This window comes from Megascapheus bottae, chromosome 10 (assembly GCF_031878675.1).
Source record: "Megascapheus bottae isolate mThoBot1 chromosome 10, mThoBot2.hap1, whole genome shotgun sequence".
Classification (NCBI taxonomy): Eukaryota; Metazoa; Chordata; class Mammalia; order Rodentia; family Geomyidae; genus Megascapheus; species Megascapheus bottae.
Window position 1 is genome coordinate 13,407,257 of NC_143518.1, and position 18,163 is coordinate 13,425,419.

An 18,163-nucleotide genomic window follows, 5' to 3' on the forward strand; every position below is an offset into this window, starting at 1 on the left:
TATATGGGATATTTTCTTAGTGAAAATCTCCTTCATACCATATGATCAATAATTCTTTTTTTTGCATTTTTTATTGTAATTAGTAAAAGGGTTACATGATATTTGCCAGAGAGAAGGTGCATTAATTCACGTACATTGATACCCTTTCACATGTCTTGGTACCCATTTCCCTTCCCCCGCCACACCCCCCATCAATAATTCTTTAGTGGTAGAAAAATATACCTGAATTGCGATGTTGTGAGTTGTCAGTAAAAGAGAATGATATACTGCTTTCCATAGTGATTGAACGAGTTTGCACTCCCACCAACAGTGTAGTAGTGATCCCTCCTGGCCCCATCCCCTTCAGCATCAGTTGTTATTCGTTTTCCTGATCCTGGCCATTCTAACTGGAGTGAGGTGGAATCTTAGAGTTCTTTTGATTTGCGTTTCTTTTATGACCACAGATGTCGAGCATTTCTTCATGTGTCTATAGGCCACTCTTATTTCTTCTTCAGAGAAGACTCTCTTTAAGTCTTTGGCCCATCTTTTGATGGGACGGTTGTTTCTTTCGAGATTAGTTTTGGAGTGATTCAATTTTTTGAGCTGTTGATATATTTTAGATATGAGGCCTTTGTCCATTGTATGGTTAGTGAAGAGCTTCTCCCACTCTGTAGGCTTCCTAATTTACTAGCTATGTCCTTTGCCATACAAAAGCTCTGCAGTTTAATGCACTCCCACTTATCCAGCCTTTCTCTGACTTGTTGTGTTTCTTGGTCCTTATTAAGAAAGTTTCAACCTGTGCCAAGGAGGCCTAGTGTGTCTATGATCCAGCAATTCCACTACTTGGTATTTAGCCAACCGTCCAGAAACAAGGGCATACTAAATCCACTAGTACAACAATGTTCATTGCAGCACTATTTACCATAGCAAAGATATGGAACCAACCTAGATGTCCCTCAGTTGATGAGTGGATCAACAAGATGTGATATTTATACACAATGGAATTCTATGCTGTTGTCAGAAAGAACAACATCTCCCCATTTGTAAGGAAATGGAAAGTCTTAGAAAAAAATCATATTTAGTGAAGTAAGCCAGACTCAAAGGAACATAGGCTCAATGGTTTCCCTCATTTGCCATAATCAGTAGAAACCTTGGACTCCTCTGGCAGAGATTTGCAATAGAGAAAAACCTAGATACATAAGGCCATACAGTACGACACTAAATGAAACAACCTCTAGGATATAGAAACAAAAGCCATATAATGAGTGATTATTGTCCTTAATGTACTATGTTATCTCTCATCTCTTTTGCTGTCCCTTGGTTATCTCATATTGTTACAGTATTTTACTTTGTTATCTGATATATTGGATATATGCGTATTTGGTTATTTGAAATTGGATAGGAAAGGGGGGAAAACGAGATAAGGGTGGGGGTGAGGGAGAAGGAAATGGGGACCAAGACATGAGAAAGGGTATCAATGTATGTGAAGTGATGCACCTTCCATCTGGTGAATGTAATGTAACCCTTCTATTAATTACAATAAAAATGTATGAAAAAAAGAAAATGCTAAAAGCTTAAAGTAAATTTGCATCACAAATTTAATTTAAATCACAAAACATACCATTTCCAGTAATTTAAGTGATTGATCTGCTTTTGAAGTTTTAACAAAATAAATAAAAAAATAAAAGAGGATGAAAATAATGAAAGTAAAATTAAATTTAGCATTTGAGACTTGTATCATCAAGCCAAAATTTCTAGATACACCTTATGCACTATATTATTTATACATTTAAAAATATAACCAATTCTTTCTCTTCAAAAATGTAACCAATTCTATCTCAGTACAAGGATGGGATCATTGACTATATTGGTTCAGGAAACACTTTCAGTGATCCACTGAATATTTTTATAATACTATATTGCTTTCCAGTAAGAAAAACATCATAAGCATAGTGATAGAAACTGGGGGCCAGCTGTGGTTGCTCACACCTAGAATCCTAGCTACTCAGAAGGCTGAGATCTGCCAGCTGGGGGCACTAATGATCTTGAGATTCTTATCTTCAATTAACCACTAGAACATAGGAAGTGGGGCTGAGGCTCAAGGTGTAGGGTGGAACCTTGAACTGAAGAGCTCAGGGGCAGTGCCCAGGCCCCCAGAGTTCAAGCCCCATGACCTCCCCCCCAAAAAAGGAAAGAAAGAGAGAAAGAGTGAGAGAGAAAGAGAGAGGGGGGGGAGACTGGACAGTTATTCATATTCAAACGTAGTTTCATCTGCAATATCGTTTAATGTTATTCATATTAATGTGGCTATCATTAGTTAATCACTAATCTGAAATACCAATTTTCCTTTTGATATTTTATACCTATATATATATGTGCTTAATTTCACATATATGATATGGAATATATAATTCCATAACATATACATATTTGGTCCTCAGAATTGAACTCAGGGTCTAGGGTGGTGTCACTGATCCCTTATGTTCATAATTCTCTTCAAAAGGGGGAAAACAAGATGAGGGGCAGGGGTGGGGGGAGGGAAATGGGGAACCAAGTCATGAGAAAGTGTATCAATGTATGTAATATAATGTACCTTCTATCTGGTGAATATAATGTAACCCTTCTATTAATTACAATAAAAAACATATGAAAAAAACCACAGTGCCACTTTAGCTTTTTGAATGATTAACTAGAGATAAGAGTCTAGGGGGACTTTTATTCCTGGACTACTTGCAAGTCATAATCACTAGATCTCAACCTCCTCAATAGCTAAGATTACAGTAATGAGCCAGTTTCATCCTGCCATAATTCATTTAATTACCTTTATTTGTTCAAATAAGTTGCCTATCAACAGCACAATCTATGAATACAATGCATCCTGAACAATTGCACCCCTTTCAACATTCTTTCCCATCCTCTCAACCCTACATCATTTCTCATTTTTTTTTATTTTGTAAGATATTCACCCTAAACTAATACTTACATATATGTAACTTAATACTAGGTCCCATACATGAGAGAAAAGATGCATGCTTTGTCTATCAAGACCTGACATTTTCACTTATTTTTTTTCAGATCGTACCATTTGCTTGTATATATGATATAGTATCATTAGAAATAATGATATCCTATCTATATTTTCTTCAAGTTTTTTTTATTAATATAGGGCTCCTTTCCTATTTCACTTGAGAGCTGAAATAAAAATAATTCACATGTCTGGCTATTTTTCTGATTGACCTAGATTCTTTACTTTTCGTTGGTTATAATTTCATTTTTACTGGATTTTTCTTCATATTTATCTTGTAGGGAATGAAGCTGTCTTCATTGTGTATTTTTTATTCCAGGATAAATCATCATATATCTCTTCTAATAAAATTTTCAATAACTTATAAAGGTCTCTTGCATTTATAAATCACTCATTATATGGCTTTTGTTTCTTTATCCTGGAAGTCCTTACATTTAGCGTCATACTGTATGGCCTTATTTATCTAGATTTTGTTCGATTGTTGATCCACTCATCAACTGAGGGACATCTGGGTTGGTTCTATATCTTTGCTATGGTAAATAGTGCTGCAATGAACATCGTTGTGCTAGTAGATTTAGTATGTTCCTGTTTCTGGACGATTGGGTAAATGCCAAGTAGAGGAATTGCTGGGTCATAGGGGATTTCTATATTTGGTCTTTTGAGGAACTGCCATACTGCTTTCCATAGTGGCTGAATGAGTTCACACTCCCACCAACAGTGTAGTAAGGATCCCTCCTGTCCACATCCCCTCCAGCATCTGTTGTTATTAGATTTCTTGATCCTGGCCATTCTAACTGGAGTGAGGTTAAGCACCTGCAGAAAACTAAAGTTGGATCCTTCTTTGTCACCCTGCACTAGGATTATCTCCAAATGGATCAAAGACCTCAAAGTAAAAGTCGATACACTGAAAACTGTACAAGAAGGAATTGGAGATATTCTAGGTCTCCTTGGCACATGTCGAAACTTTCTTAATAAGGACCAAGAAACACAACAAATTAGAGAAAGGCTGGATAAGTGGGACTGTAGTAAACTGCAGAGCTTTTGTATGGCAAAGGACATAGCTAGCAAATTAACCAGAAAGCCTACAGAATATTTAAATAGTCTACATATGTTGCTGATCTCACACTGTGTAGAAGACATTACTTCAGGAATTATATTTAGATAACAAACCAAAAATAAATAGTATTTTCTACACAATGAAGTGATAAAACAAATAAATTATAAAATTAGTATGAATGCATTAACTGGAATATAGTAGACTCCAGGGAGAACTCAAATAATTCCACTGAAAAATACAAATATCAACAAAATAAGCATTAGGAAATGGACATCTGCAAAAGGGAATGGGGCCAATGAAAGAGAAGTGAGAGAAGTAGGGGGTATGCAATCAATAATTGATTGTATGTCCTACAAAATTAAGTAATGTAAGAGATGGGTCATAGCTAGTGAGAATGTGGGGAAAAGGAAATTCATTAAGATCCCTAAACTGATCTGTGACATAGCAACTCTTTTCTACAGTATTTAAAAAATACTAAGTAATATAAGGCAAAAATAGATGAATGAATTATTATGATAAAATTATTAAAATAAAGCAATATACAAACTGAAACTTCATGAAAATACAGTTTAAAACTGTGATGTATTCTATATTCTCAAACCCCAAGAGAACAATACTCACACAAAAAAAATGCAGCAGCAACAAAAATCGACATATATTCATGACTGGACGTATGTATGATTCAATGGAAGCCAAACAGTACAATGCCCTCAGAGAAGCACCAGTTCTGTGGAAGAGTAAATAAGTAAACAAATCTTAACCTTTACAAGTTGTTTATCTCAAATTTTGGCACCAAAGGCTTATGGTTGGCTATTGTAAAATGAATATTTTAGATGATATATGCTGCAAAATTATTAAGAACCAAATAAAATAATTCCTGGTTTGAAATCACTTTGTCAGTCTTCTACTCTGACTCCAGACATTTTTACCAAAGATAAGCTGCTGCTGGGCTTTAATTTTGTAAAGCATATTATTCTCTCATTTCTGTAAAAAAAAACCTGAAAGAACAGAAGCTAAATGTTCAACCTCTTCAAAAGAAACAAAGGGTAGAACCATCCAAGGAGATCATGCAATCTGAATGAGCCTGGCTCTAAGAGTCATGGCAACCAATCCAGATGATAATTCCCTGTTTGGCCTTATGAGAAGAGATGTCTTCTGTGTCCCAGGGAAACTCTTAGGAAACTAGGATAAGTGGAATTTTCTTCTTAGATTTCAAGAAGGAACAACCTCTGTCCATAGAAATTCAGATCAGCACAACTTCAGGGTCCAGAAACAGAAATAATAACAGAGGGAAGTGGCACGGTGGCTCCAGTGACAGAGGGATAGCCTTGAGCTGAAGAGCTCTGGGACAGTGCTCAAGCCCAGAGTGCAAACTCTATGGATAACCAAAAAAAAAAAAAAAAAAAAAAAAAAAAAAAAAAAAAAAACGTGGTATTCTAAGGGTAACACATATTAGAGATGTGAATGTGTGAGTTCACATATATGTTTCCATGTAAATGCATGTGTGTGAGTAGAATAGTGGTGAAATTATCAAAAAAGAGGAAATAATATCCAAAATATATGAAACACTTTTGTTTGTGCATCAACATTGTGCATGGGCCATGCAAATATTGTCTGTATCATTACAATTTTGAGTATGCATGCTATCATATATAGCAAGCACTCAATATTACTTTATAGAAAACATTTATGAAATGATCACCAGAAAAATAATTTATATGTAAATAAATTCCTAAGTATGTGGTGCAAAACACATGTACATATATTTCATTTTTCTTTCAAATAGTTCTTTATGCATGTATACATGTTTTTTTTATCTATCATCTATCTATCCTTCTATTTGATAATTGATAAACTGAAAATCAAGCTGATGTATACATTACTGCAATGACCTTGTTGGAGATGTGACCACACAATTTTCAGTCTTGTTAAAAGTCATTGTTGCTGTAGTCCTAGTAGTCTTAAAATGACAGCCTAGAGCCACTAAATTTTATCTTTAAGATGTTGAGAAGTTGCCCCATTTCTCTGATGATTGGCACCTTTCACTGGTGCTTGGGTTCACTACCAGAAGCCTTAGAAGGTACAGAATGTTTGGGTGGCATTGTAAGGCTTAAAGTAAATTCACACTTCTGTGAACATTTCATAAAACACAACAGTATAGAGAAAAACTACTCACAGGGATCAGATTCTGATGTGAAGTAGTCAAGGAGAGGTTCTGAATGTAAGGGAACAGTGAGGGAAAGCATACAGACCAGTATTCTGGTCACTGAGAGACAATCTGTGTCCTGGATACAGAACATGATACAGTGGTTGGTCACCTTCCATTACATCAGCCACTAGTGTGTCTTGTACAATCTCACATTGGCATACTTGTGTTACACAAGAGGTAGTGGCCTACTGCATTTCTATTGTGTACAGTATGGTATTCATCTGCTCATAAGAAACATATTGTATTTCAATTTAATTTTAATATGTTTAACTTTTTTACATTTTCATATGTAAATTCTAAGGGAAAATCATTGAAATTATAGATACTGTAGAAATACTGTTTAATAACACTATAAATGCTGTATCATTACTTATATTGTGTACAAAATCTATATAGAGAAAATTTCTGTGATACATCAAAAACTCAGCCATATACAATTATATGTATGTATATACACATATATGGATATGGATATATGTATATGTAAAGGCACATATGTATTTATGGATATATGTGCACATATGTATATCTATATATATGTGTATACACATGTGTGTATAGATATGTGTGGTATATATATATATATATATATATATATATGATACAGTGAAGCTGCACTAAATAAACCCTGATATAAAAGAATGGACCTCTAAAATTATACTCCCTTTAATTCATTTGAACTGTATTGAATTCATTGCAATGACTGATTAATCTCATGCAAATGTATTTCTAATAAGGTAATGAACATATTATGTAACAATGTTTTTCTTTTGAGATGATTAGTGTTCTGAAAATTGAAGCTTTTAAACTGTACAGAAAAAGTTTTAAATTTTATTTATTTAGTTAGTTAGTTAGTTAGTTAGTTAGTTGTGGGCCATGGGGCTTGAAATCAGCTTAGGCACTGTCCATGAGCTCTTCAGCTCTAGGCTACCACACCACCTCTGGGCCTGAACATTGTCCCTGATCCTCTTCAGCTCAAGGCTACCGCCCTACTCTTGCAGCAAGCCCCACTTCCCGTTTTCTAGGGTTTAATTGGAGATAAGAGTATCAGGTATTTTTGTGTCCAGGCTGGTTTTGAACCTTTATCTTCAGATCTTAGCCTCCAAAGCAGCTAGGGTTACAGGCCTGAGCCACCACACCCACTGCCTTTTATATTTTTGTGACATTTTTATCTTTGTACGTTATTCCTAATTCTTCAAAGGAGCTACTATAAAAAATTATAATTCATTTTGATCAATATCACCCTCCCTTCCCTTCAGACCCAACTCATAAATACATAGGATATGAATTGAATATTACGACTGCATTTCACACCTTTATCATTCTTTTCATTCTTCTACCCCTTCTTTTTGGTTCTTCCCACCTCTCAAGCACATTTTCTTGGACTATAAGTTAGTTTTCTTAAGGAATTTACATCATTTGGATTAATCGCTGTATATACCATATCTTGGTTAATATAATTGTGTAAAATTCCATAGGACCCCATTGTATTTAGTAGTGTATTTCCACAGAAGTTCTAGCTTCCTCACTTAGGGAGAACATGAATTCTTTGCTTCTCTGGGCCTGACTTCTTGCCCCAATTAGAAAGGCCATCATCAAGAATACAAACAATAATACATTAAGGAATGAATAAGCAGGAAAAGGTTCTCATTATTCCTTCCCTATCTCGTTGTTGGTGGGATTATAAACTTATTCAAGCACTCTGGAAAGATTTTGGAGTGCCCCCCCCCAAACTAATCATGGAACTATTCTAACCATACCACTTTATCCTGTAATACCACATTTGGACAAATATCCAAAGTACCATGCCGATGGCAACAAAGCCATCAGCATAACAATGCTATTGCTGCCCTATTCACAATGGCCAAGAAAAGGAAATAGCCCACATGCTCTCAAACAGACAAAATAAACACTATATACACACAATGGAATTTTACTCATTCATTAGGAAGAATGATAGGACACTATTTGGAAATCAATGAATGCATTCCCCCTCTCCCCTCATCTTGTTTTGCCCCCTTCCCTTTCCTATCTCAAATAAACAAATAAACATATATACAGTATACCAGATTACAAGGTAAGATACCATAACAATATGAGAACAACCAAGGAACAACAAAAGAGATGAGAAATAACATAGGAGGTAAAGGGAGGAAAATGGGGACAAAAGCATGAGAAGGGGTATCAATATGTGTGAAGCAATGTTCTGTAACGCCTCTATTATTTACAATAAAAATTTAACAAAGAAATGAATGTACTTGAAATGCTTTAAACAGATAAAAAAATATATGAATATTGCATACTAAAACTTGCAGCAGGAGTTTGGCCTAGAGATAGAGTGCTTACCAAGCATGCATAGAGCTCTGGGTACAATTCCTTGGACCACATACATAGAAGAAAAGCTGGAATAGTGCTGTGGCTCAAGTGGTAGAGATAGCCTTGAGAAAGCCCAAGGTCATCTCTCAAGCCCTAAGTTCAAGCCCCAGGACTGGAACAACAACAAAAAAAAACTTGCAGCAAACTTCAGACTATATATTAGAAATAAGAGTTGCCCTAAACACATTTAAGAAAATTTCAGAATTATATAATAGTCCATTTAATTGCAGCAAAATGCAAAAATAATTGTTTACTAAACTCATAAATGGAAATTTTTGAAAAATTGTATAATTTGTGAAAAATTAATAATTCCAGTAATTGTCTTAATATGATTCTTATGTAAAATCTACTCTTCATGAGGATAATTTTAAAAGTAATGATCAAATAATATAATTTACGCAAATAATAAATGATTACATTAACACTTAAAATGCTTCATAAATATGCAACAAATGAATTTTCTACATCTTTATAAGCACTTAACATAGTAAATATTCATTGCTAAATGAACATTTCATCATCTAGCATTTTTAAAATATGCCAAATTTTAGTCCTAGAAAGTTGGTCGGTTGCTCAAAGTGGTAGAGTTCTAGCTTTGAAACTAAGAACTTAGGGAAGCTCCCAGACCCAGAGTTCAAGTGGTAGAGCAATAACCTTGAATTGAAGAGCTTAGGGACAGTGCCCAGAGTTCAAACCCCACAACTGACAAAAAAAGAGAATTTAGATTCTACAACTTTACATATTTATTTGCTGAAACTTTCTGTATGAAATTCTTCTTTCTTTCATCCAGCCTGGTAAACTCCCTCATTGTTAGTTCTGAAAGCTACAAACACATGTTGGACTCTAGGAAAGGTGGGCAGGAGACATGTTCAAGTTGGAAATGGAGACTCATAATTATATGACATAAATAATTTTCAAAATTTAATATGTTTTGTTAAAATCATTTAATCACAAGATTTTATAGAAAAAGCTGTGTGTGGTGGGTCACGCCTGTAGTTCTAGCTATTCAGGAGGCTGAGATCCGGGGATCGCAGTTCAAAGCAAGCCTAGGACTAAAATCCAAGAGATTCTTCTCTCCTATTAACCACTAGAAAAGAGGAAGTGGTGCTGTGGCTCAAGGGGAAAGTTGGTAGCCTTGAGCTGAAGAACTCAGGGACAAAGCCTAGGCTCAGAGTTCAAGCCCCATGACTGGAAAAGAGAGAGGGAGGGGGGAGAGAGGAAGAGGGGAAGAGAGAGGAAGAGAGGCAGAGAGGGAGAGAGGGAGACATGAAGGGAGGAGGAGAGGAGGAGAGAGAGAGGGAGAGAGGAGAAGAGAAGAGAGATTTTTTGCAAACAGTGATTTTAAGCACATCCCATTACCTTTTATGGAACCACTATCAGAGGTTCTGTAAATGATGTGACTCTCTAAACTTCCTATAATTTATGTTATTTTTTACCTTTTTACAAACCTCCTGAGGTACAAGAAGGATGTATTGAATCAAGTCTTGCAAATGGAATAAATAAAATTAATAAATGAATGAATAATCAGGAATAATAATAATGATATAAATCATTGGCAATTACTGAATTGTCTTCCTTCCTGCCTTCCTGCCTGCCTGCCTGCCTGCCCTCCTGCCTTCCTTCCTTCTTGCCTGCCTGCCTGCCTGCCTTCCCTTCTTTTTTTCTGTCTTTTGATTTTGGGTGCTATTTCTGGGGCTTGAACTCAGGGCCAGGTGCTGCACCTAAGCTATTTTGCTCAAGGCTAGCACTCTACCACTTGAGCCACAGCTCCATGTCCACCTGTTTGGAAATTATTTGGAAGTAAGTATTTAATGGACTTTCCTGCCTGGACTGGTTTTAATTGATCCTCAAATCACAGTCTCTTGACTAGATAGGATTAAAGGTTAATTGCTTTTCTTTAATGATAAAGTTTAATGATGGTTTCTTCTCTTCTTTAAAATTCAGTCAGTGATAGGGATTCCATAAACACTAAGGTAGGGTGAACAGTCATCTTGGTGACTATAGAACTTTACTTTGGGCAGAGGCAAGGAATCTATTGTTTGCTAGGCACAGAGGAAGAAACTGCTAAACCTCATCTTCTATCTGGGGAGGTAGTCAGATCTTTACTTCTCAAATCACTAATCTGTGTTTGCCCTAAACATTAAATGGCTAAGTGTAATAGTGTAATAACAAGGCGAACTAGAAAAGCTTTGGTAAACAATTTTATAACTTCCTGAAAATTCTGAAACTACAAAAGGCAAGGAAATTAAAAAAACCTGTGTTTACAATAGTTTAAATCGGTTATGTAGTTTGAGAATGTGAAAGGTTTGTTGTTCTGTTAAATATATCATACCTTATCAAACTTCTGTGGTATGATTACTTGAAAAGTAAGCTCTCAAGACACTTATTCATTAAATTTCTTCATCAAATTTTTTAAACTGCATACTATTTATTTTTAATGGGTTAGGCAATGGATCACTTCATGCAGGAATTCATTATTAGGCATTCCTAATGGCATTTTCATCAAAAGATTAAGTTTTAGAAAATCAAATTATGATTTAATTAATGCACATTAATAAAATGGCAAAAATTCTCAAAGTGAATGTGATTAGATATAATGTTTGAGATATCATTTATGAAACAATACTACTGGTAATTTATAATAGTTATGTTTGCTAGTGTAAATACAAATTTGTTACTAACTTTTCTTTAGTTATTATAGCAGTAAATTTATTGAAAGACATAATAAATAAGTTGTCATAATATTAAATTGGCTCCACACTAAACTTGTTGATGTTAATTTCAATCACTTATTGGGAAACATACAATATTATTCATGAATAATAATCTATTTGTGTATTTGTGTCCAGATTTCACTCATTAAGCTTTAAAATAGTCTTTCTCATATTACATTTCAGTTTGCTAACACTGTATTAATCAGTATATCTATATCTATATGTCTGCCTAACTAGTCACTCTATCACAACATATAACGTCATCTAACTTCTCAAAACTCATCAGATATTTAGTACTTTGTGTTACATTACATTGATTCTCTTGCCAGGAGACTTGTCTTCTATGTGGACATGCTGTATGTACTTGTTTTTGTATATGCTGAAAGATTTTTTTCTACATACAATATTTATTGTAGTTCAATCGATATTACTTAACATCATTTCCAGTTTCTAAACTGTTACATTTTCTGAAAATCTTTTTTAATAAAAAATACTCCTTAAGTGATGCTTTTATTAAATTTAAGATAGAGAGTTGCTTTGTGGTAATTTCTTTTTTTTTAAACTGGTGTATTGTATATAAGTTTATTTGTTTATTTGAAATAGGAAAGGGAATGGGGAAAACAAAATGATCAGGAGGGATGGGAGGAGGGAAATGGGGACAAAACATGAGAAGGGCCGGGTTCTGTGGTTCATGCCTATAATCCTACCTACTCTGGAAGCTGAGATCTGAGGATCAAGGTTCAGAGCCAGCCTGGGCACAAAAGGACCTGAGATTCTTATCTCCAGTTAACCCCTGGAAAATGGGAAGTGTGGCTTGGCTCAAGGGTAGGGTGATATCCTTGTCCTGAAGAGCTCAGGGACAGTACCCAGGCCCAGTTCAAACCCCATGACTCACTAAATAAATAAATAAATAAATAAATAAATAAATAAAAGCGGTATCATTATGTGAGAAATAATGCACCTGCTATCTGGCGAATTTAAGTGTTACCCCTCATACATTACAATAAAAAAAAGAAATTACTTCAAATATTTTCTTCATAGAAGAAAGTAAGATCTACATTTTCATTCAGACTTCTATAGCCCAATTTTCTCTCACCACCTATTATTCATCAAATTGAATGGATATTTATGTCACATGTCACTTTATTGTGTCATGGAGATAAAATCAAGTGGGCTAATTAATAAAATGTTAGTGAATAGATGCCAAAGAATATTTTGTATATTTGGATTAGAATATAAAATTTCCTCATAGGAAAAAGCTCTGATTTTCCATTATAATTTAATGTTTTTATATTAGAAAAAATTGTTCTTCATTGCAGATAAAACAGAGATAAAGAAAAAAAGTAGTTTTACTCTCCCTCCCAGAAAGTAAATATTTCATCAATTTTCTGCTTCATAAAGCTAACATATGTGTACTGAAAACATTATTGAAAGAATTATTTCCCAAATTAAGTTAAACATTTTTCAGAGAAAAAGTATACTTTTAATATTCTTTGTTATATCTAGTCTTACTTGAGTAATTCCACCATACTGAGATTTTATATCTTACACTCTGAAAACACTTATGATTCATCTTACTTTGTTTGATTATTTCAATGGATTTGGATATATTTGTGTGTAGTGTGAAGTAAGAATATGTTTTATTCTCTTCCATACAAATGATATTCAAAAATTCACACTGTGCATGGTCAGATTATAGAGTTTAGAAAAAAACATTTGTTAATTTACTGTTTGTTATTTTTACACAATTTGGTATTCTCTGTACATTTTATTTTTGTAAACATTTTGACATTAAAAATGTTTTAATGGGCTTGTGAGCTTAGTCTAGTGGTAGAGTGCTTGCCTAGCATGCACGAAGACCTGGCTTTGTTTCCTCCATACCATATACTCAGAAAAAAACAGAAGTGTTGCTGTGGCTCAAGCGATAAAGCCCCAGTCTTGGGCAAAAAGTATGACAGTGCTCACAGTGCTCAGGCCCTGAGTTAAGGCCCCAGTACTGGCAAAAAAAAAACAAGAAACAAAAAAAAAGTTTTAATGAACATAGACAAATAAAATTTAAATTCATAGTACACAGGAATGAAAATGTCAAAAATAAAATTCCTCATTTTTTAGAATTTTTGCATAATGTATGCAATAGAATATGTAATTTCTAGTAAATATATATTGTTATCTAAGAAGAATCAATATCTGAATGTCATTCAGTGTTTCTAGAAAAAAAAGAGTTTTTCTATTTACTGTGTAGTTTTAAACTCTCAGATAAGATTTAACATAATTACTCATAAAAATTAATATTTTTAAAAGAAGAGGTTGTTTTCTAATCTATTTTTGGTAATTAAAAAACTTACAGTTGGAGTCAATGTGATTTCAGTTTTACTACTCTGTTCTTCTAGGGAAACTAACTGTCAAAAATATGTATCAAGGGCAGGATCAGGCTTATGCCTGTAATCCTAGCTACTCAGGAGGTTAAGATCTGAGGATCGAGGTTCAAAGCCAGCCTGGGCATAAATGAACCTGAGACTGTTAACTCCAATTACCCTCTAGGAAACGGGAAATGGGGCTCGCCTCAAGGGTAGAGAGGTTTCCTTGAGCTGAAGAGTTCAAGGACAGCAGCCAGCTTGAGATCAAAAGCAATGACCCCCCCATATATAGATAGATAGATAGATAGATAGATAGATAGATAGATAGATATAGATATAGATATAAACATTTTACATGAAATCTTGTCATGGTATTATCCTTATTGTCATTCTTACTTCATTATTATCATATATATACTTTTCTACAGTAACAGTGGCAAATAATTATAGCTACAAAATAATAATTTTATGAGAGGTTATGCATTTAATAATTTCCAGTTGCATTAATTTTCTTTTCCTTTCTTTTGATTCATGAATTGCTTTTGTTGAAATTAATGTTTCTGAATTTTCCAATATTACTATGACTATTTTATTTCCTCCGAATGTAATTTTGCTGGTTTATGTGAGTTGTTGATTATGAAATGTGCTGCTATATTATTTCTATATAATTTGTAATTTTTTATAATTTGTCTGCTATATAACAATTTAAAAATATAAAATAGCAATTTAAAATTCCTTTCTGAATCTGAGCAGCAGCACTTCAGCGGCGCAGACCCGCTGGCTGCAGACAGAGCCATATAGAGACTGTGTGAGCCCATAGCCGACACTCGGCCGAGCATGGACCTGCCAGCTTCAGGGAAACGGAGAATCCAGCAATTTGTGAGTACCTCCAAGGAGAAGTTTCCACTTCTGCTAGCCAAATGGCATTGGGAGGGAGCACCCTCCAACACCAGCTGAGAGCAGCACCATCTTGACTGCTGACAAGGACCTGGCCAAAGCAATTGGAACCTGAGAGTTGATGCTGGCTGTGCTATCATTACAACTGGCAAAGGATTTCCCAGAGATCCTTAGCCGGAAATCCAGCCCCAGTGCTGCTGAAGTCCATCCCAGGCACCGGCCACAGACCTGGTAAACAAAACCACCCAAGAATTTTTCCGCTTTGTTTTCCCAATCAAGCAATCTGATCTGAAAAACCGCAAAGCCAAATCACAAGAAAAAAAGACTTTGTAAAGTGTTTGGATCCTGCATTTAATGGAGACAGACGTTTCTTTTCCTGTGTCCCCGCTCCCCCCCAAAAAAAAAACCTAAAGAATGCCCTTTTTTTTGTTGTTCTTCTATCCCTTTGGTTTGCATTTTTAGGTGTTCTTATTTTTTCTTTGCCATTTTACCGACACCTTTTTTTTTAATGTTATGATTGATTCCTTTTTTTTCTCCTCTCTTTGCCGCATTCCTTCTATCACTGTGATCATTCCTAGAAACACAGTGACAGCTCTGGATACAATCTGAATAAATGATACAATCATCTGCTTTTTAATCTCCTGGTTCTCAACCCTAGTATCTTATCTCTTAGGTAAAAACCCACAATAGTGAGGAATCTCCCTTCGCCTTTTTTTTTTTTTGGTGTGTATTGTTTTGTTTTGTAATTCTTTTGTTTCTTTTTTCTTTTTAAAATTTTTATCATTGAAATCTTCTATATCTACCTCCTTCTTTTCTCTTTATATTGTTCTTATTACTCTTCTTATTTTCATAAGTTTTATCTAAGTACTTCTAAACTTTCTACTCAAACATTCTACCTGCCTATCACCTTAGGTCAGTTAACCTAACACTATACCTTTTCTTCATTACTATAATAATCTTACATTCCTACATTATTCTTTTCCTACCTCCCTTGTTGTCTTTCATATTATCTTTCTATCTCTGATCCTCTGTTCATCCTTCAATTCTTATAGTGCACAGATCTACATTTGATGGTTGTTAAGCAGTGCTGTGTATCTAGGTGTTCAATTATACTCTAGGTCCAGAGGGACTTAAATAAAATAGAGATTTGATCGAGAGACTTATTGTTTTGGTCATAAATCAGTAATCTGTGGTTGTATTAGATTTGTATGTAAGATCACAAAAAGAGTGATATTACCAGTCTAAAAGTGTGAACACCTATTGTCAGCCAACTAAAAAGGTCTAGGTTGGTTACATCTGAAAAATTATAATCTTGTTTAGTATTAATCTTGCTCCCATTTTCAAATGGGCAGAACAAGAAACTCAAGAAAAATGTAAAATCAAGGAATAGCATCTCCCACCCAATATAAACAGGCAATGGAGCAGTCACTGGCAAATCTAGTGGCGAGTCTTCCAATTGCTTTACAAACACAATTGATAGACCTCATTAATGAAAAGTGTGAAAACATAAAGAAAGAGATAAGGGATGAGCCATAGCTAAAAAAGAGGAAAGCATAAATAAGGTGATATGTGAAAAAGGGGAAGCCATAAAGGAGCCCATAATAAAGGTTTTTCAAAGAAAAATGGATGAATTCATAGAATCCACAAACAAAAAGGTGACCGAACTCCAACAAATGTCCAAAGAGAATAAAGGTCCTGAGATAACCACTCAAATGGAAATCAAGGAGTTAAAGAAATCCATACATGATCTAAAACAAGAGGTGCAAGGCATCAAAAATGAGCAATTAGAGCAAGGGGGTTGAGAATAAAGTAGAAAGCTTTGATAGCAGGTAAGACAATGCAGAAGGGAGAATTTCTGGGGTTGAAGATAATTTAATCATTATAAAGAACAGAAAATGAGTCAATTCAAATCTAGGAAATATGAGAAAACGATTCAGGAGGTCCAAGATACAATTAGGAAGCCAAATTTAAGGTTAATTTGTATTGAGGAGGGTCTGGAGAAAGAGGTCAATGGTATTGGAAATGTACTTCAGGGAATCATCCCAGAGAACTTCCCAAATATCCAGAAGGGCAGGCCTGTCCAGATACAAGAAGCATTTAGAACCCCAAATAGACCTGATGAGAAAAGAACATCTCACCGCCACATTATAATCCAAACTGGATCAATAGAGACCAAAGGAGGATCCTAAAATCAACCAGGGAGAGGAGGACAATCCCCAACAAAGGTAAACCAATCATAATAACCCCAGATTTCTCAGCAGAGACCATGCAAGCATGAAGAGATTGGAAGGATATATGTCATGCCCTGAAGTCAAATAACTACCAGCCAAGAATATCGTATCCAGCTAAGCTCTCATTCATAACTGAAGGAACAATAAAAACATTCCATTCCAGAGAAAAGCTACATTATATAGCAACCAAACCAACATTACAGAAAATTCTCAAAGATGTTCTACACATAGAAAACCAACACAAATGTAATACAGAGAAAAAATGGCACCTAAAACTCATACCATCTAAGTACCACAAGAATTGTCAAGACACAGGCCTTAATGAAATCTTTCAAAAATGGCAGGAACTAATAAATATTTCTCAATCCTGACTCTTAATATCAATGGACTTAACTCTCCAATTAAATGATGTAGACTATCTAGTTGGATCAAAAAGCAAGATCCATCGTTCTGCTGTCTTCAAGACACACATCATTCTTTGTCACCCTGCACTAGAATTAACTCCAAATAGATCAAAGACCTTGAGGTAAAAGCCAACACAGTGAAAACTTTACAAGAAGGAATAGGAGACATACTAGGCTTCCTTGGCACAGGTCAAAATTTTCTTAATAAGGACCAAGAATCACAGCAAATCAGAGAAAGGCTGGATAAGTGGGACTGCATTAAACTGAAGAGCTTTTGTATGGCAAAGTACATAGCTACTAAGTTAATTAGGAAGGCTACAGAATGGGAGAAGCTCTTCACTAACCATACAACAGACAAAGACATCATATCTAAAATATATCAACAGCTCAAAAAATTGAATCACTTCAAAACTAATCTCAAAAGAAACAAGCATCCCATGAAAAGATGGGCCAAGATATTAAAGATTTCTCTGAAGAAGAAATAATAATGGCCTATAGACACATGAAGAAATGCTCAACACCTCTGGTCATAAAAGAAATGCAAATCAAAACAACTCTAAGATTCCACCTCACTCCAGTTAGAATGGCCAGGATCAGGAAAACTAACAACAGATGCTGGAGGGGATGTGGCCAGGAGGGATCCCTACTACACTGTTGGTGGGAGTGCAAACTTGTTCAACCACTATGGAAAGCAGTATGGCAGTTCCTCAAAAGACTAAACATAGAACTCCCCTATGACCCAGCAATTCTACCACTAGGCATTTACCCAATTGTTCAGAAACAAGGACATACTAAATCCACTAGCACAATGATGTTCACTGCAGCTCTATTTAACATAGCAAAGATATGGAACCAACCCAGATGTCCCTCAGTTGATGAGTGGATCAACAAGATGTGGTATTTGTACACAATGG

General features: G+C 35.0%; 1 non-coding gene across 1 annotated transcript; it reads right to left on the minus strand.

Moving 5' to 3' along the window:
* Positions 1-5,615: 5,615 nt before the first annotated feature.
* LOC150057615 (U6 spliceosomal RNA) lies at positions 5,616-5,718 on the minus strand. Its single transcript, XR_016536956.1, has one exon. It is a non-coding gene; the product is annotated as a U6 spliceosomal RNA (small nuclear RNA).
* Positions 5,719-18,163: the final 12,445 nt, after the last annotated feature.